This window comes from Muscardinus avellanarius (genome assembly GCF_963383645.1).
Source record: "Muscardinus avellanarius genome assembly, chromosome: 3".
NCBI classification, from domain to species: Eukaryota; Metazoa; Chordata; class Mammalia; order Rodentia; family Gliridae; genus Muscardinus; species Muscardinus avellanarius.
This window is the reverse complement of record NC_137788.1, coordinates 6,556,665-6,577,911: the sequence shown is the minus strand read 5'-3', so window position 1 is coordinate 6,577,911 and position 21,247 is coordinate 6,556,665. Positions and strand designations below refer to the sequence as shown.

Genomic DNA, 21,247 nt, shown 5'->3' with positions numbered 1-21,247 from the left:
CATTAGCACGGTGCAGTCATTTTACCGAGGAGTACTGTAATTGTTCTTAACTTCACACAAAGTTCCATATTTTAATTTGTTCCTTACAGGATTTTTTTTCTTTCGGTACTGGGGATCGAGCCCAGGGGCATTCTACCTCCAAGCTATACCCCCAGCCCCATTTTTTAGTCTTTATTTTGAAACAGGTTCTCACTAAGTAGCTGAGGCTGGCCATGAACCTGTCTCAATCTCCCAAGTACTGTGATTACAAGTATGTGCCACCATACCTGGTCTGTAGGAATTAGTTTTGATTTTTCAAAAGATAATATTAGAACTTACACAGACAAATTGATAATAACCACTATAATTTTTTGGTTGAAAATTAAGAAGATATGTATGTGATATAAATGGGTCAAAGTTGGGGAGCTCTTATTTAATTTTGTTTTTTGGTACTGGGGATTGAACCCAGGGGCTTTCTTTTCTTCTCTCTCTCTCTTTTTTTTTTCCTCTTTTTTTGGTGGTACTGGGGATGGAACCCTTCTACCTCCGGGCTACACTCCCAGACCAATTTTTTATATTTTTTTAAATTTGGAAACAGGGTCTCTTAACCCAGCGAGTCTGGTTTGGAACCTGCGCGATTCTCCTGTTTCCGCCTCCCAAGTGCGGGGATTACAAGCGTGTCCACCACGCCTGGCAGTACTAATATATACAAGCGTGTCCACCACGCCTGGCAGTACTAATATATATACATACATACATACATACATACATATATATACATATACATATATATATATATATATATATATATATATATATATATATATATATATATATATATATATATAGGAGGCAGTACTGGGGTTGGAACCCAGAAGCATTCTACCTCCGAGCTTTGCCCATGAGCATTCTGCTTCTAAGCTACACCTCCAGCCCTCCTTTTTTTTTTTTTTTTTTTTTTTTTTTGTACTAGGGCCGGTCTCACTAAGTAGCTGAGGGTAGCTGTGAAACTACATTCTTCCTGTCTCAGTCTCCCAAGTACTGGTATTGCAAGCATGTGCCACCATGCCTGATGAATTCTTCTTGTGGCTGAGTGAAACTCATTTTGTGTATGTACAAAATGATACCTAGGTTGGTTCCATAATTTGGGTATTGTCAGTTGCATTGCTTTAAACATGAGCATGCATGTATCACTGTGATGTTTTTGATATCAAGGACGGGCTGGGTCACATGGTAATTGTTAGTCTTTTGAGGAACCACCACACTGACTACATAATGGTTGAACGTTTACAGTTCAGCTAGCAGTGTGTAAGGGTTCCTTTCCCCATATTCTCCCCAGTATTTATTTATTTATTTATTTATTTATTTATTTATTTATTTATTTATTTATTTTCCTGCAGTACTGGGGATGGAACCCAGGGGCATTCTACCTTCAAACTACACCCCCAGCCCTATTTTTTATTCTTTATTTGGAAACAGGGCCTCAGTAAGTTGTGGATGGCCTCACTAAGTAGCTGAGGCTGGGCTTGAACCTAGATCCTCCTGTCTCAGTCTCCCGAATTCTGGCATGGCAAGCGTGCACTACCACACCTGGCTGAGCATTTATTGTTATTTGCATTCTTGATGATTACCATTGTAACTAGAGTTAAATGGAATTTCAGCATAGTTTTAATTTTTAGGTGTTAATTTTTTGAGTTCCTTATATATTTTAGATATTAGTTCTAATCAGAGGAGGCCAACATTTCCCCCCATTCTGTTGGCCCTCTCTTTATGCTCTGTTGTTTCCTTTGCCGTGCCGAAGAAGCTTTTTAACTTCACGCCGTCCCGCTTATTAACTTGCTGCCGTTCCATTTATGGATTCTCGTTTATTTCCTGAGCTTAAGGGGCCTTTTTTGTGTGGTGCTAGGGATTGAATCCAAGGCCGCTCTAACACCGAGCGACACCTAGTTCTTTTTATTTTGACACAGGGCTTTGCAGTCCTCCCGTCTTAGCCTCCCAAGGACTGGGATTCCAGGTGTGAACTGCGTGGAGTTTAGGGTCTTGCTAAGGAAGTCTCTGCCTGGCCTGGGGTTACTGTCTGTCTCCCCAGTCCAGAGAGGCAGCAGCCTTGTCTTTGCTTATCATACAGTCTCTGGCATCTGTGACAACAGTGTATATATAATGTATGTTCCATAATAGTGTGGAATCAATAAATTTCTGAAAACATTTTAAAAATTTATTTACTTATTATCTATATTAAAGTTATAATAGTGCTCCAGAGCCTACGTTGAATTATTTATTTCACAAATGAATGATTTAACAGACTTGTTAAAAAATAAGAAAACAAAAACCTTGTAGGGCTCCATTGTATATCGCCCGAGTCTAACCTGGCTTCTTTGTTGTCTGTCCTCCGTTCCTCTGCTTTTGAGATGACTGTCACGGTAGCAGATTGATTGATGACACAGCTGTGTGCAGCCAGAGTTCCCTCATGGGCTTCTTCAGCACGCAGTATTGATTCTTGAGTTTGCTGTAGGTAGCATATTAATTTCTTTTAGATACTAGGGAGTTTAATTTTTTTATTTCTGTTCTAGCTAGAACTGGTCAGAAAATTAAATTCTTACTAGGGCATATTTTAAAATTTCAGCATAAGTAGTATTGCCTGCTATTTTTTTTAAGTGATTTTATTTTCTTTATTTTTTTATTTTAATTTTTTTGGTGGTACTGTGGATGGAACCCTTCTGCCCCCGGGCTACATTCCCAGACCTATTTTTTTTTTTTAATTTTTTTATTTGGAAACAGGGTCTCTCTTTTTTTTTTTGGTGGTACTGGGGTTCCTGGAAGCCCTCCTTCCTCCGGGCTACACTCCCAGACCTATTTTATATTTTTGAAACAGGGTCTCTTACGCCAGCACGGCTGGCTTCGAACCTGCGCGATCCTCCTGTCTCTGCCTCCCAAGCGCGGGGATTACAAGCGTGCGCCACCACGCCCGGCAGGAAACAGGGTCGCCAGAGAGTCTGGCTTTGAGCCTATGCCATCCTCCTGTCTCTGCCTCCCAAGTGCATGTTGCCTGCTATTTGGATAAGGAAATATGTTCTTGAAAAAGTACCTTTAAGTCTGTTCTCCCGTTCTTGGAATTTATCATCTTAACTGGTCATTTTGTTTTACTATATATTCTTTGAGTTACAGAAATTTCTGGCATACAAAAGAGAGGAAGAGAACAAAATTAAAATTTAGGTTTTTTGTTTTTTTGTTTTTGTTTTAGCTGGGTGTGGTAGCACATGTTTGCAATCCCAGGATTCTGGAGGCTGAGATGGGAGGATAGTGGTTCAAGGACAGCATCATTTGGTGAGGCCCTCTGCAACTTAGTGAGACCCTGCTTCAAAATAAAGAGTAAAAAATAGGGCAGGAGGTATACCTCAGATGTATAATGCCCCTGGGTTTCATCCCCAAACCCACAGAAAAAAATTTTTAGTTCTTTTTAGCTGGGTGTGGTGGTGCACTCTGGTAATCCCAGCATTTGGGAGGCTGAGATGAGGATCGCGGTTCGCAGACAGCCTCAGCTACTTAGTGAGGCCCTTTGCAACTTAGTGAGTCCCTGTTTCAAAATAAAGAATAAAAATCAGGGCAGGAGGTATAGCTCAGAGATAGAATGCCTCTGGGTTCCATCCCCATTCCTGCAGAAAAAAATAATGCAGTGTTTTTTTGAAACCCAGTGGCACTTTACTACTGAATGACATTCTTAACCCTTTTAATTTTTTGTTTTGAGATAAGATCTTCCTGGATTGCTCATACTAGCCTTGAACATCCTCCTGCCTCAGGTTCCCAAGTCACTGGGCATACGTGTGTAAGGCACCACTATGCTTGATTCTTCGGAGTGTCTTCAAGGGCTGCAAAGAGGCTGTCTGATTTTTTTTTTTTTTTTTTTTTTTGTGGTGGTACTGGGGTTTCTGGAAACCCTTCTACCTCTGGGCTACACTCCCAGACCCATTTATATATATTCATTTTATTTGGAAACAGGGTCTCTTAAGCCAGCATGGCTGGCTTCGAACCTGTGCGGCCCTCCTGTCTCCACCTCCCAAGCGCAGGGACTATGCTGGGCAAGGCTTTCTGATTTTACTTTAAAAAAGAAAAAAACAACAACACAACAACTTCCTCTTGCCTAGTGCAGATGTTACAAGCTTCTTTGTTTTAGACAATTAGAATCAGGATGAGGTGTTTTGTTTTGTTTTGTTTGAGAAAAAAAAAGATTTCCTCAAAGTAACCAAGGAAGTATTAAAGGATGAATACTAATTATCCAGTTGCCATTCTTTTTCTGGTCATTACTGAGTGAGTGAATCCAGGGCTGCTCCAGCCCTCAGCCACATCCCCTCACTAGCTCGCTCTATCTGCCGTCTCTCTATCTATCTTCTGTCATCTCTCTGTACTGGGGATTGAACCCAGGGGCATTCTACCTCAAAGCTACACTCCAAGTCCTATTTTATTCTTTATTTTGAAACAGGGTCTTACTAAGTTGCAGAGGGCCTTACTGAATAGCTGAGGCTGCCGTGAAACTTTGATCCTCCTGTCTCAGCCTCTCAAGTACTGGGATTACAAGTGTTGACCACCGCGGCCAGCTGCCTTTTTATATTTTATTTTAAAACAGGGTCTGAGTTCTTCAGGCTGGCTTCAAACTTGCAATCCTCTTGCCTTAGCCTCTTGAGTAGCTGGGGTTACACGCTACCACACCCAGCTAGCATTCTCCTTAGGTGGACGTCTCTGTGACTTCTAGGTTCCTGTTTACTTGTTATTTATTTATTTAAGGTACTGGGGATTGAGCTCAGAGGCACTCTACTTCTAAGCTGCATCCTCTTTTATATCTTTATTTTTAAAACAGAGATTCTTAAACTTGCTGAGAATTTTGCTAAATTGCCGAGGCTGGCCTTGAACCTGCATATCTTAGCTTCTCATGTCCTGGGATCACAGGCATGACTACCATGCACAGCCAAATATTTCTCTTTTATAAAGACAGTGGTTCTGTTGGATTAAGGCCGCCCAACTCCATCTTAGCTCATAGCATCTATAACATGATCATGATCTTAGGTTACTTCTCCTGTGCAACTACCCTGTTCCTGTCGTTGTGTTCTGAGATACCGGGACCAGGAATTCACTATGAGATTTGGGGGATATACACTAGCTTCTCATCTCATACTATGCAGGAAGAGCTGTGTTGCTAGGTAGACTGAGGGTTGAGTGACCTGTGTTTGAGTGACTCCTTTAGCTCTTAGTTGTGTGTGTGTGTGTGTGTGTGTGTGTGTGTGTGTGTGTACGTGCGCGTACGCGCGCGCAATGCTGTTGATTGAAGCCAGAGGCTATTTCTGAGTTACTTTTAATGCTCGCTCCATCATCCATCCATCATCCATCCATCATCCATCCATCCATCCATCCAGTCTCTAGGTCTTTGTTGCTGAGGCTGGCCTCATACCTGTGATCTTGCTATCTCAGTGTCCCAGATTCTGGGTTTATAGGCATGTACCACTTGCTGCAAAGTCTGATTGTATTTTCTTAGAACACCTGGATCCTGGCAAGGTGGCACACACTTGTAATCCCAGTACTTGGGAGGCTGAGACAGGAGGATCACAGGTGCAAGGCCAGCCTCAGCTATTTAGTGAGGCATTCCACAACGTATTGAGACCCTGTTTAAAAATAAAGAATAAAAAATAAGGCTGGAGGTGGAGCTTAGAGGTAGAATGTCCTTAGGTTCACACCCTAGTAGTGGGGGGGGGTTGAAAAATGTGTTTCATTTTAAATCACATCATAGTGTACTTTTAGTTGTAGATTGCATTAAATTTTCTATTCCTGGTTTTTTTTTTTTTTTTTTTTTGGGTGGTACTAGGGATGGTACCCAGGGGCCTTCTACCTGTGGGCTACACTCCCAGACCTATTTTCTATTTTATTTGGAAACAGGGTCTCACTAAGTTGCTGAGAGCCTCACTCAGTAGCTGAGGCTGGCTTTGAACCCGTGCGATCCTCCTGTCTCCGCCTCCCAAGCGCAGGGACCCATTTCTGGTTGTATTGAAGGTTTATTTCATCTTGTTCTGAGCCTGAGGAAATGGTTGCCTCGTAGTGTATATTAGGAAAGTATCCAAACTATATAGAAGAAAATTCTTGAGCACAATGAAAATGGTTGTGTGTGAGGCTAGCAGAACCAAGGGGACCGCTGTTCTATAGCTACTGTAATTACAAACCAGAGAAGTGACAGGAATCTTGTGGCTGGCCATTTTTTAAGTCTTGTAAGAAAAGGGCCATGAAGTCCAGGCCCTGTCCTTCCGTGCGCGCTGCTGTGAGCATCAGCCTCTGGTCTGCATCCCTTGGGGTGGACAGAAACGCAGCGTCCCCGCTTCTGTCTCCAGGCTGCTGAAGCAGAATTCATGTTCCATTTGATTTACGTACCCGTTAAGGTTTGCGAGTTCCTGATCTAGGCCAGTGCTTCACAGTTTTTTAAAGTTTCTACACAAATGGGAAATGACTGAGTTGAGAGGACCAGCACCCCAACGTTCATGTGACTAGAGCTTTGGCAAATCAAAAACAAACCACAACAAAAACCTTTTTTTTGTGTGTGTGCGGGTCTGGGAATGGAACCCAGAGGCATTTGACCTCCGAGCCACACCCCCTGCCCAATTTTTTATTCCTTATTTTGAAACAGGATCTCACTGAGTTGCGGAGGGCCTCACTAAGTAGCTGAGGCTGTCTGCGAACCGCCATCCTCCCGATCCTCCCGTCTCAGCCCCCCAAATGCTAGGATTACAAGTGTGCGCCACCACGCCTGGCTAAAAACTTTTTTTTTTTTTTAAAAAAGGGAAATATGATTTCCTGGTTTGATTTTGGGAGGTGGGGGCAAAACTGGGGATTGAACCCAGGGGCATTCTATCTCTGAGCTATACTTCCAGCCCTATTTTTTATTCATTTTGAAACAAGGTTTCACTAAGTTGCGGGTGCCTCACTCAGTAGCTGAGTGAGGCACCCGCAAGATTCCTGTCACTTCTCTGGTTTGTAATTACAGTAGCTATAGAACAGCGGTCCCCTTGGTTCTGCTAGCCTCACACACAACCATTTTCATTGTGCTCAAGAATTTTCTTCTATATAGTTTGGATACTTTCCTAATATACACTACGAGGCAACCATTTCCTCAGGCTCAGAACAAATCCTAGATCCTTTGGTCTCAGCCTCCCAAGTACTGGGAATGCAAGCGAGCACCGCCATGCCTGGCCTGCTTTGAAATATCATATATATATATATATTTCAATATGATGAGAAAGGAATTAAATTTCAACACAACTTACTGGGAATAGTTTGCATCTTCTAAAGCGCTTGATGAGTACCAGTGTGAGTTGAAAGGCGTGAGGGAGGTGGGAGCCTTAACTCCGATGGTGACAGACAGCTGTTCACAGCACCAGGTATTTTTTAGCACTGGCTTTGCTTTGCATAAACACTTGTTCTTTTTCTCCCACCCCTTAGCCCCCACTGGGGATTTTACCTCCAGGCTACATTTCCAGCCCTAATTTATTTTTATTTTTAAACAAGGTCTTGCTAGGTTAATGAGAATCTCACTGAAGCTGTCCTTGAACCTGCAGTCCTCTATCTCACCCTCCCGAGTGTACCATATTGGGAAGAGGCTTCAAAATGTATTAATGTACCATTATTGGGAAAGATATCCAATTTTATTTTTTTTTATTTTTTTAAAGGTCTGGGGATGGAACCCAGGGGCATTTGACCTCTGAGCCACACCCCCCTGCCCAATTTTTATTCTTAATTTTGAAACAGGGTCTCACTGAGTTGCAGAGGGCCTCACTAAGTACCCGAGGCTGTTCGCTAACGGCGATCCTCTGTCTCAGCCTCCCAAATGCTGGGATTACAAGCGTGCGCCACCACGCCCGGTGAAGATTTCCAATTTTAAAATATATATCTTTGGTAGTAAAGAAAGCCAGCCAGGAGCTTCAGGGATAAGGGCCTTTTACCTTTTTTTTTTTTTTTTTTTTTTTTTTTGGTACTGGGGTTCCTGGAAACCCTTCTACCTCCGGGCTACACTCCCAGACCTATTGTTATATTTGATTTGGAAACAGGGTCTCTTAAGCAGTGAGGCTGGCTTCGAACCTAACCTGTGTGATCCTCCTGTCTCTGCCTCCCAGGCTCAGGGATTACAAGCGTGCCACCACGCGGGGCGTGCCTTTTTGCATTTCTAAAGAGAGGTGCCAAGACTGTGGTTCGTGGACAGCCTCAGCTACTTAGTGAGGCCCTCCTCAACTGAGTGAGACCCTGTTTCAAGATAAAGAATAAAAAAATTGGGCAGGGGGTGTAGCTCGGAGGTCAAATGCCACTGGGTTTTATCCCCAGACCCACCAAAAAATAAATAAAGGGGGGGGGACTTCCTCAAGGGTGTGAGGAAACCCCAGATTTACAAACCCGGGATCCTCCGGTCTCAGCCTCCCCAATGCTGGGATTGCAAGCGTACGCCACCATGCCCGGCATATCATTTTTTTCACAATGCAAATTACATAAGCATGTTGCTCTCTTTTCTTTCCTAAAATTATTGATATCTCATCTGCTTTAGAAAAGTTTGAGTCTCAGACAGGCATGGTATTGCATGCCTGTAATCCCAGAGGCTGAGGCTGTGGCAGGAGGATTAAGAGTTAGTTTGAGGCCAGTTTAGGCAATTTGAGATCTGGTCTCAAAATAAAAAGGGCTGGAGATAGAGTTGTGTGGTAGAAAGCGCCCGGTTCAATCCCCAGTCACCCCTACACTTCACAGTTTTGGTGTCTTGGGTTGGTGGTGTGGTTTAGTTTAATGGTTACTGTGTGCATGTCTGTCTGTCTCTGTCTCTGTGTGTCTGGATACGAATATGTCACATTTTTAAAAGATGCATAACAGATGGGAAATAAGGTGAGCAGGGAGAGATAAATTATTACAGAATATTTAGGTTAATGAGGATTACTGGATTTGAACCCAAATTTGCCTATGTGGAAAGAAGACACACAGTGTCAGTGTAGTGATACAGGTGAGTTTACGTATGAGCTGTTTTTGAATGATGGCTCGAGGCCTGGCTCGCTGTAGTGAAGTGGGCTGCTGCCCATTCATTTTGAGTGTGACTTTAGCTTTCTCACAGTAGATGTAGGGCTAGTCACCCTTGAGCCCTTTCAGGTTCTCTTCCTCTCCCGTTTTCCAGTGCAGTCCACCCAGGCACCTGCCTTTCACACTGTGTCTCGGTGACCACTTCCCTAGGCATAGCTCGTTACAGCCCACTCGACTGGGCTCGACAAATGCGCACTCCAGAGGGACCGTGCAGAAATGCAATAGCATGCCCATCGCAGGCATTGCGACCCGCGGAGCTCAAGTCCACCTATTCAAACGCCCTTTGGGAAACCAGTTAGGATAATGCCCTGGATACAGTAAAGGCCTTGGGCTACCAGTCTTTTTCCTCTTCCTCCTCCTCCCCCTCCCCTCTTCCTCACTTCTCTTTCTCCTCCCTCCCTCTCCCCCTCTCCGCCCCTCCTTTCTCCTCCTCCCCTCCCCGTCAGGATCTCTGTGTATGTGATCTCCAGGTGTGCCCCAATCCCCCAAGACTTGTAGGTAGTAAAGCGCGCTTTCCATCTTCTGTTTCTAGTAATAATTGAAGGGATGCTTCCAAGTTCTAGATCCTGCGTTAAGGCAGTCACAGTACACACGGACACCGTGTTGTGGGCAACTTGCTGGATGGTGGGAGGCTGTAGAAAAGTCTTCAGAACTTATTTGGAAGGAGGGCAGCAGCAGAAAGTACTGGCCATTCCACATCGGAGCTTCCACAACACAAAGCAGGTGCCCTCTGGCTCGTTCCCCTTGCCGTCACTCAGCTCATGAAGTAGAGTCCCAGAAGTGTAATTTGAGTTGCTTCAGCTTGAATTCCTTGTTTGTTTCTTGTGTAGAAAAAGACAGACGCTTTGGTCTATTGTTCCCCCTGAAAAGTACATGCTGGGTTGAGGTAGTTCCCAAAGTGAAATTGGCGAGCAATTGAGTGTGGCAGATAAATGTGGCTGGCCAGAAAACGGCACCTCCTCCTTGCATTCCCTTTGTGAGGCGGCTGTGCTCGGCTCAGAGACAGCTAGCACCTGTGGGTGGGTAGGCGCAGGTGGCTCTGCTGTGCCTGCTGGTGAGCAGAGGGATCTGCGCCACGCGCTCTGCGGTCTGTGTTGGTTCACGTGTGGCTTTTCCCAGGCCGGACAGTGACTAGAGGGAGTTACGATGTGTAATATGGGGTCATTCTGGATTTATCTCATCATGGGGTGAAGAAAAGTGAGAATTTAAACATGAGTTTGGCTCTTGCATAGGCAAGAACCCTTTCATTTTCATTTAATATTAAATGAAAAATGAGCACCTACTCTGCAGAATCCCCTCTCAGAGAGGTGTGCCACAAGCTGGGGCTGGTTGCCTGGCCCGCTCTGCGCACCTCCGTAGGACCGCCTGTTGTCAGCCAGCATCTGCCGGCTTTGTCTCTTAAATATCCCTAAGGCGGCCTCCACGACTCCTGGTTCCTAGTTGATTGTCCTATTTCTGGAGGTATACCTCGTGTTTTCTTATTTGTTTGTTTGTTTTTGGTGGTACTGGGGATGGAACTCTTCTACCTCCAGTCTATACTCCCAGACCTACTTTATATTTTTTATTTGGAAACAGGGTCTTTTAAGCCAGTAGTAGTAAGTAGACAAGGTTCTACTGAGGTGTATCCCTGGCTCTTTTGATCTTTGAAGTAGAGTCTTGCCAACTTGCGCAGGCTGGCCTTGAACTTGTGGTCTTTGCCTCCGCCTTCAGAGCAGCTGTGCATCAGCACACCTTGTTGAAACCTTGTGTTCTTTGGTCAACATCTCTCCAACCATCACAGCAACTCCAGCTTCTGATAACTGCTGTTCTACTCTGATTTTTTATGAGATCAATGTTTTTCTTGTTTTTGTTTAGATTCCACACAGAAGTATTTGTCTTTCTGTACCTGGCTTATTTCACTTAGAAATATCCTCCAGGTTCATTCACGTACTGGCAAATGACAGGATTTCCTTTTTGTTGTTGAGTGATTGAATAGCACTGCACCGCCTGTTTATCCATTCGTTTGCTGGTGGACACGGGCTCACTCTGTCTCGGCTGTGGTGAAGCGTGGTGTACGAAGGCTGAGCAGGTGTGTCGCTGACATGCGCTTCCGTGGCCTCTTAGTATCCGCTCGCGTGAGGCCACGTGGTAGTTTGTCTCACAGTTGGTGGCATCTCCGTGGGTTCCTCTGAGAAGAATAGAAGGGATGGTATAGATTAGAATGGAAGGTGGATTTCTCCCCCATATGCTAACGGGACCCCTTGGAGATCTGGGGTCTCTAGGGTGAATATAGGTCCATTTGGAAGGGGTAGTTTGATTGACAGTATTTTTGGCGTTGGAGGAGGGAACAGATAGGGCAGTATTTTCTGTCCCTGATCTGTATCTACAAAATGAGCCAGGTTGCCAGCCGAGTGATGTCTGTGACAAAGGCCTTGCAGGTGCTCGTCGAGGCGCTCTGTTACCCTCGTGAGGCGTTAGCTGAAGGGCTCAGTCAGTGTGCTTCAGGCCGGTACACTTGATAGTAACATGTGGAGAAATTCTTGAGCAGTCAGTAAACAGATGGTTTCTGAGCACGTGCCTTTTGCATCACATCTTCTTGGATGTGTCTTCAGTTATTAACTGAGCTGCCTTTCTTGTTGCTTAGCGAGTATTGCCAGAACAGCAGACCTCTGTCAAGGGCCAGGTTGTCTCTGGTGAGCGCCTCAGCTCTGCCGGTGTGGCCAGAAGCAGGAGCAGATAGCATATAACGAGTGGCCGTGGCCGTGTGCCCTCAAAACACTTTATTTATCAACAGTGAAATTGAAATTTTATACAATTTCACGTCATTAAAAATTATTCTTTTTCTATCTGTGAGAAATTGTAGAACTCATTATTGGCCTGGACCGAGTTGGCATACAAGCCACAGTTTATGGCCTCAGACTCTAGTTTAGCCTGTTAACTTCTTAAAGTCATTTCATCGATGGGCTGTAGCTCAGTGGTAGACGCTTGTCTGGCAGGTGCTGGGCCTAGGTTTGATTCCCAGCCACTATCACCAAACCAAACCAAACCAAACCAACCCACAAAACAAAACAACCCACAACAGTAAGAAAATGTAACCTGACTTTCATCACCTAATATTTTATGTAGCATTAAACATAATTTGATCTCCCTAGGTTTTTTTTTTTTTTTTTTTTTTTTGGTGGTACTGGGGTTCCTGGAAACCCTTCTACCTCCAGGCTATACTCCCAGACCTATTTGGAAACAGGGTCTCTTAAGCCAGCGCTGGCTTCGAACCTGCGCCATCCTCCTGTCTCCGCCTCCCAAGCGCGGGGATTACAAGCGTGCGCCAGCGAAGCAGCTGCCACCCCAAGGCTGCCCTTGGAACTCTGTGTGTCCTTTCTATTTTCCTTTTCAAAGAGCACAGCGGATCTTCTGTGTAGAATCTGATGAACAGAACCGGAATGAGGATAGGCAGTGAGTTTGAAGCTGTCGCCCTTTCAGCTGGGCAGCCCACCGGGTATTGCCGCCTCCCAGGGCATGCCAGCAATGGCCTTGGGGGCCTGTGCAGCCCACAGCCTGGAGGTGAGACGCAGAGGGACAGCCGGTTCTATTGTTTGAGCCACCAAGCTGGTAGCAGAAGCAGTCTAGTGGACTGTGACAAACCGGCCCCGTCACAGTAGAGCAGATTTCTATTTACCTCGAGTCTAATTGGACTGAGATTCCCTGCAGCTCTGCTGACGTCCTCTGCCCTTTTGCTCAGTGAGCAGGCATTTGAACTCCTGTGCTCTGGAGGTTTAGCTTTTGCTGGCTCAATTAATTGTTAAATGTCCCTTTTATTATAATTATACATTGACGTCTTGCTTTGTAGTAGCTGAGGAAATTGCTGAAAGAGTTGTTTTGTCTGTTATACGCTCTCAGTTTTGTGGAAAAGCTCTTTTTAAAATGAAACAATCTTGATGTGAAATGGCATGGTGGTATTTGAGTTGGATAACGTAATTCAAATTGAAATGCAGACGTTTGGCTCTGTTCTTGACGGAGATTGGCTTGTATTTGACATTGACCCATGTGTTTGTCCTCTTTCCAGATACGGCCTTCTATTTATTCTGCCAGCTCTGCCAGCTGAGAAAACCAGGCTTCCCAAAATTAAAACTATTGCCTGTGAATTTAAAAACGGAGCAGTATACTGTGTGTGCTGAGTTAAAGTGTGTGTAGATAAAGTTGAGTTTTCTTTTTAAAAAGCATTTAAACACAGAGCAGTAGATATGTGTGTGCGTGGGTTCTGCCTTGGACAGATCTGAGTGACCTAGAAGCTGAAGGTGTGCGCTCTTCTGCTGGTTTTGATCCTGAGCGTGCACTAAGGACGGCAAACTAGCCGGTTATTTTAAGGAAACGTTTTAATGCCTAGAAATGAGTACACGTCTCAGCCACTTTACCAACTCGTTGAATTCAGACTTAACGACTGCTTATCATCTATGTGCATAAATACCCAGCGCCTCACACATTTTTCATTTTCATTAGAAGTGAGCTCAAGCTAATGAGCATAGGATGTACACGAAAGATACTGTATGTGTTCACTCATTTACCCCAATTAATGTTAGCTTATATCTCTGTACTTCCACATTTAACTGCCTTTGTAAAGGCATGCTCTTACAGTGATGCCCAGTTAGTGCACTGTGTGGGGTGTGCCACCTGGGCTGCCACCGGCTGGCGCTCTTGGTGTCCTGCTGAGGACCGCAGGCATGTTCTGGCTCTTTGTGTGCGGGACAGGTGCTGGTGCTGGACAGATGGGGTGTCAGTGACTCTTTAAATTCTTCAATAGAGGAAAAAAGAAAATTAGGGGGGATTCGATGATGGTATTAGGGGAAATTCAGTGATTTTATAAGTCATATTTTAACTGTTTATGTTACATTTCTTAATTTTTACATTAATGTTTTAATTTCTGCTCTATTAGTAAGGCTGTGTAAAACTGTTGCTGTCAGGCAGGCTGTTGTTCTTATTAGATAGCATTTAGTTTTTAGACTTTACTTGGCCTGGTGTCCCATAGAGCTGACATTATAGTTGTACTATTCCCAGTTCAGTTGTCGGATACTGATAATAAGTAATACTGTGTATAACTGTAATTTTTCCTGTTTAGTATAGGGAAGAGAAATGGCACAAAAGTCTCACCTGGAATGTTCATTAGAAACAGTTTAGCGGAAAAAGTGGTTTAATTATCAAATTATTCCTTAGTGTAAAACAAGCACTTGAGGTTTTGAAGTTGCCTTTGAGAATTACTCCAGTAGCACTCGGATTGGAGGGTGGTGCTCCCTCCTCCTGAGGGGTTTATACCGACCCTTTCAAGCTGGATGGGGAGATCTGACTTCTTGTTTGTGCTCTGTGCTGGCTGGAAGACATTTTGAGGGAGGAATGCTTCATGTGTCTTTCAGGCTTATAAACTAGAACGCTCTTGAAATCTGTAGCCGCTCTCCTGACCCACACATCTGCGTGGTGGCATGGAGTGCTGTTCGTGCCGTTGAAAACGTGCCCTGGCGTTCGGGCGGGCACGGGCGGCCGTTGTAGAGCTGTGGCTGTCTCCGGCCCCGAGGACTCTGAGTGCGAAGGCATCTGATGCACAGGCGTAAGGACTTCCAAGCCCATTTTTATTTCCTCGCCTTTGAATTCACCCATTCGCAGTGTTTGGCTACAGGCCTTTCTTTCCCTCCTCCTCCATTCAATTTTCCTCCTGTGTATTTCCTTTTTGGTGAACAAAGAGTATCCTCTCTCCCTTCCTCTCTCCTTTCCTTTTTTTGGGATTGAATTCAGGGTATTCTACCTCAGAGTTTACCCCTAGCCGTGTGTGTGTGTGTGTGTGTGTGTGTGTGTGTGTGTGTGTGTGTGTATGTGTGTGTGTGTGTGTGTGTGTGTGTGTTTGTGTGTATGTGTGTGTGTGTATGTATGTATGTGTGTGTGTGTGTATGGTACTGTGGCTGGAACCCAGGGGCTTTTCTACCTCTGGGCTATCCTCCCAGACCTATTTTATACTTTATTTGGAAACAGGGTCTCACTAAGTTGCTGAGAGCCTCACTAAGTAGCTGAGGCTGGCTTCGAACCGGTGCGATCCTCCTGTCTCAGCCTCCCAAGTGCTGGGATTACAAGCACACACCCGCCACACCCGGCTACTTACTTATTTTTAAACAGGATTTCTCTAAGTCACGGGGAGTCTCACTAAGTTGCTGGGGCTGGCTGTGAGCCCGAGACCTTCCTGTCTAATTTTCTCCAAAACTAGGATTACAGGTACACCACCACACCCAGCTCAAATAATGTATTTTCAAGAAAGGGAATGATAAAATTCAGATAAGCCAAGTTAAAAGGTAGAAGAGCAAAGCAGATTATGAGCTATACGACATAACATCTGATCCTGTAAGGTTGCCAGTACAGCATTTGCTGAAATCAGGAACTCTGAGACTGCCAACACTCATGGAACCCATGGATCTACGTGATAGAAACAAGGAGTCCAGGGACCAAAGGGCACTAACAGTAGTGGGTTTGAGAACAGAAGTTCCTGTGTCGTGCAACGCTTGAAGGAATGTGAGGGGAAGTGGTTGCTTTTTGATGATTCTGAAGTGAAAGTTACCGAAGAAAAGGACTTTTTGAATTCTCTTTCTACATCTCCTACATCTACTCCTTACTTGCTATTTTATAAGAAATTGTAGAGTGAGTGTATTTTCCTTGTGAATATATATTAAACAGACCTGGACAAACACTGGTAAATATGATTACATCAGAAAGTCTAGAGCTTATCTTTTGAAGCTATTGGATATTATTGGTGTGTCTAGGTTTTTAAATAGTGACATTTGAAATGCTGAGAACCATGTTAATTTTAGAATCCACTTTCCTGAGTAGAGACTACTCCTGCATTAGCTTCTGGGAACAGACTTGTACAGGTTCTAAGTGAATCACCCAAAATGGAAACACGTAAACACTTGGATTTACACCAATCTTTTGCGTTTGTTTTTAAAAATAATGTATTTGTATTCTCCATATTTTGGAGTTAAATACCTTCAAAAAAAATTGAAACAGCGCTAAGTGGCAATGACACAAATGCAGAGCCCCCTGTCTGCAGCTTTGGATAAGCTTTTCACTGCCCTGACCTTAATGGAAGCCTGACCCGGGGTTGTTGCTTTGTACAGGCTCGTAACTTGTGCTGGAGGCTAGCCATAGAGACTGGGCATAGAATGCAAGAAACGGTGGGGGGAAATGACGTTATTTTCAAGCTGCATGCAGTGGTGCACACCTGGAATCCCAGTACTTGGCAGGCTGAGACAAGAAGATCACAGGTTCAAGGACAGCTTCAGAAACTTAGCAAGACCCTGTGTTAAAATAAAAAATTCTAATGACATCATTTGGTTATGAACTACATATATGTATTGTTTTAATACACTTAGAACCTTTTTTTCTTTAAAAAAAATGTGGTTAAGGCTGAGATAAGAGGATAGTGGATTTAAGACCAACCTCAGCAATTTAGACTCTCAGCAACCTAGTGAAACCCTGTTTCAAATAAAAAGATTAAGAAAGGACTTAGAGGTAGATCTCATAGGAAGAATGCTTCTGGGTTCAACCCCAGTACTATTCACACATACAAGAATTGCCGAGGCTAGCCTGCAGTTTGTGAGTTCATGCTATTCTTGTGCTTTAGACCCCTAGGTAGCCGAGTCTGTCCGCCCATCCGCCCGTCCTTCCTTCCACCTGCCCTCTTTATATTTTATTTAGAGATTGTGTTTTTAAATTTGTCCAGGCTGGCCTTGAACTTTCTTTTTTTTTTTTTGGTGGTACTGGGGTTCCTGGAAGCCCTTTTACTTCCCGGCTACACTCCCAGACCTATTTTTACATTTTTATTTGGAAACAGGGTCTCCTAAGCCAGCGCGCGTGGATGGCTTCGAACCTGAGCGATCCTCCTGTCTCTGCCTCCCAAGCGCGGGGATGACAAGGGATTACAACCCCGGGCCACCACGCCCAGCTGGCCTTGAACGTTCAATCTTCCTCTTTTAGCCTCCCAAGAACAGGAATTACAGTGCTAAAACCTTTCAGGGTTTTTTTTTTTTTGGGGGGGGGTACTGGGGATGGAACCCTTCTACCTCTGGGCTAGACTCCCAGACCTATTTTATATTTTTATTTGGAAACAGGGTCTCTTGAACCCGCACGATCCTCCTGTCGCCACCCCCCCAAGCGCGGGTATTAAAAGTGTGCGCCACCAAGCCCGGCAGAATATTTGCTATTAGCAGTACCTATTTTTTCTGGAAGGAGCAGCCTCCCTCTTGATTAATGAAATCAGATCTATACAGAAGTGAGAAAAGAGGAGGCCAGTGGAGCCAGCGGAGCCAGTGCGCCTGCTTCCCCACCAGGCTGTCCTTCATCGCTGGGCTGCATTCAGGTGAGGAACTACCTCTGAGCTACACCCCCAGCCCCATTTCATTTTTATTTTGAAACAGGCTCTTGCCGGGTTGATGAGAATCTTATTATTTGCTGAGGTTGTCCTCAAACCTGGGATCCTCCTATCTCAACCTCCCAAGTATGGGGATACAAACATGCGGCAACATGCCCAGCATATATTCTATTTTTATTTATTTATTTTTTGTGGTACTGAGGGTGAAACCCAGGGGCGTTTCTACCGCCAGGCTATATTCCCAGACCTAATATACTTTTTCTGGAAACAGGGTCTCACTAAGTAGCTGAGGCAGGCTTTGAACCTGTGCAAGCCTCCTGACTCAGCCTCCCAAACTCTGGGATTACAAGCCTGCACCACCACGCCTGGCTATGTTCTATTTTTAAAATAAACTTTTTTTTTAATATTCCAGACCAATTTTATTTCTTTTTTGTTGTTGTTGTTAAATAAATTTTTATTGGTGCATTGTAGTCGTACATCTTAATGGGATAATAAACTTGTGGAGATATACATGCACACATCACCCAATCAGTCCCTTCCCAATCCTTAACCCTTCCCTCCCCCTCCCTCCTTCCCATGCTTGGTTTTCTGATTAACTTTGATATGTTTTTTTTTTTTTTCCTATATATGGTCGTTATTTTTGACAAGGTTTCCAAGAACATTTGGTGAAGGAAATAATAATCTTTTCACTAAATATTGTTGAAAAATAATAACTACATGAAAAAGAATAAAATCGGGCCCTTACCTAACACCATATACAAATATGAACTAAAAATAGATAAAAGACCTAAATGTATTTTTTTTTTTTTTTTGGTGGTGCTGGGATTCCTGGAAGCCCTTCTACCTCCAGGCTACACTCCCAGACCTAATTTTACATTTTTTAAAATTTGGAAACAGGGTCTCCTAAGTCAGCACGCGCAGCTGGCTTCGACTTGTGCAATCTTCCTGTCTCTGCCTCCCTAGCGCGGGGATTACAAGCATGCGCCACCACGCCCGGCCCCTAAATGTAAATTTTAAGACTATAAACTTTTAGAAGGAAACCAGGGTCATAAAACTTCACAACACTGAAATTGGCAGTGATTTCTTGGATATGATTCCAAAGGCACAGGCAACAAAAGAAAAAACAAACTTCATAAGAAATAGAAAAATATTGTACATCCAAAGACAATGTAAACAGAATTAAAAGTTACTGATAGAACAATACAATTTAGAAATAGGTAAAAGACTAAAATAGATAATGAATCTCCAAAGATTTTTATATGACCAATAAACACATGAATATCACTCATCATTATCATAATATAACTAATGATTAAGGAAATACAAATAAAAACTATAGTGAAATGCTACTTCACATTTGTTAGGATGGCTACTTAACATGAATTACCTTGCTCCAGTTCTTTACCTTGAGTTTGTTACTATCTTTACTTGTAAAGTGTGTTTCTTGTAAGCAGCAGATGGATGGATTCTGGTTTTTAATCCATTTTGCCACTTTATGTCTTTTTATTGGGGAAATTGAGGCCATTTACATTCAGTGTGATTATTGAGAGATAACTTTTAATTCCTAACATGTTAAGATTTTATTTCTGTTTGATAAATTGTGTATTCTTCTTTGCTTAGTTGTCTGCTGAATGAAAAATCTTGTTTCTCTGGTTCTGGTGTGTGTTACCCATTTCTTCTTTGTAGTTAATCTCTTTGAGTATTTTCTCTAGCGCTGGTTCTAAAGACATAAATTCCTTCAGTTTCTGTTTGTCATGGAAGCTTCTTATTTCCCCATCTAATTTGATAGATAGTTTTGCTGGGTAGGAAATTTTTGGCTGGAAGTTGTTTTCTTTCAGAGTTTGGAATATGTTACTCCAAACCCTTCTGGCTCTCATGACTTGGATTGGGAAGTCTGGAGTGATCTTAATTGGTTTGCCTCTGAATGTCACTTGGCCTTTTGTTTTTGTTGCCTTTAAGATTCTCTGTTTGGCTTCTACATTGGCCATTTTGACAATTACATGGTATGGGGAACCTTTTCTCTGATCCTGTCTAAAGGGAGTTCTATAAGTTTCCTGGACCTGTGTATTGACCTCTTGCTCTATGTTTGGAAAATTTCTGCTATTATTTCTTTTTTTTTTTTTTTTTTTTTTTTGGTGGTACTGGGGTTCCTGGAAGCCTTTCTACCTCCGGGCTACACTCCCAGACCTATTTTTACATTTTTACTTGGAAACAGGGTCTCCTAAGCCAGCGTGCGCGGCTGGCTTCGAACCTGCGCGATCCTCCTGTCTCTGCCTCCCAAGCACAGGGATTACAAGCGTGCGCCACCACGCCCGGCTATGCTATTATTTCTTTGAAGAGATTGTTGATCCCTTTGGTTTCACCTTCTTTTCCCTCCTCTATTCTGATTATTCTTAGGTTAGCTCTCTTAAAATGGGCCCATATTTCTTCAATGTCAGATTCCTGCTGTCTGATTTCTTTTTCTAAGTTATAAATTATGCATTCGTTTTTGGAGTGATCATCTTCTAGGAGCGAGATTCTATTCTCCGTGGTATAATCGATTGTTTATAGTTTGAATTGATGTCTTTACTTCAGTGATTGCATCCTTTATTTCTTTTAGACTCTCTCTAAATTCTTTTAGAAAGTCCTGTATTATTTCTACAGTTATATTCCTGATTTGATCTTCTGGAGATCTCTGAATTCCTGTGTTATCAGGTTCTGATGTTGTGGGGTTGTGGGCATTCATTGCTCCATTGTTATTCCTCTTTCCCATGATTTTAGAAGTTTGTGCCTTCTCTGGGTTCTTCCCCAGGTCACCACGACTTCACTTAGGGTGCTCTGGATCTCGAGTTTGTGGTAATCTCAGCTGCCACTACTCCTTTACTGGGCTGTATCATAAAGTCCCAGACCCAGGGAGTTAATTCAGGCTGTGCGAGACTGTGGGGGTGCCGGGCTTGGCATTTTCCCATGGGGAGCTGCAACTAGGGTGTGGTATCTTTGCCACCACTACTCCTTCACTGGGTTGGACTGCAAAATCTCAGACCCAGGGAGATTATCAAAGCTGCGCAAGTCCCTGGGGGTGCAGTGCTGGGATTTCTCCTGTGGGGGCCACAATTTCACTTACAGTTATTGTACGCGCTGATCTGGAGCCGTCACGGGTGTGGTGAACTCATCTCCACCGTTGGCAATATGGTGCCACTGCCACGCCCTTGGCCTTGAGGCTGGCGTATTTCTTTTCTGGTTTTGAGCTCCGCTCTGAGACCCTGGAGGACGTGCTGAGTTTGGCCACTGGGAGTTTTAGATGTTCTTTGTGCTGAAAGAACTGCTGAATTACACCCGAATGATCCGCAGCTGCTCACTTCAGCTCCTTGTTTACCTTTCCTCTCTGGAGCCTGGTTCTGTGAGGCAAGATGGCGCTGGTGCAGCTCTGCAATGCGGGCTGGTTTCTTTTCTGGTCTCTGGTTGTTCTTCTAGTCTTTTTCTCTGTCCCTTGTGTTTACATTTTTTATTTCTCTGCTGATAGTGTTTTCTGGCTATGAAAAGCGCTGATTTTGTGGCAGTAGAGATCGAGTGTTAGCAAGACTCGTAAACACTGCTTTTCTCGGTCGCCATCTTCCTGGAAGTCCTAAAATAAACTTTTTAGGGTGATCTGTTCCTAGCTTTCTGTATTTAGAGAAAATTAGAATGTTTTTCTAAAATCAATGTTTTAAGATGTTAGTTATTAATGTAGTTTAAATATTTTACCTCATTAAAAAATTAAAGAAAGGCGGGCTTGGTGGCACACGCTTGTAATCCCCCTCCCCCGCTTCAGAGGTGGAGACAGAA

At 43.7% G+C, this 21,247-nt stretch overlaps 1 protein-coding gene across 1 annotated transcript in view; it reads left to right on the top strand.

Annotated features, from left to right (window-relative positions):
• Window positions 1-21,247, top strand: part of RERE (arginine-glutamic acid dipeptide repeats) — a gene marked incomplete at both ends in the record, with an annotated part of 256,264 nt that overhangs the window by 1,129 nt on the left and 233,888 nt on the right. The window lies entirely within an intron of this gene.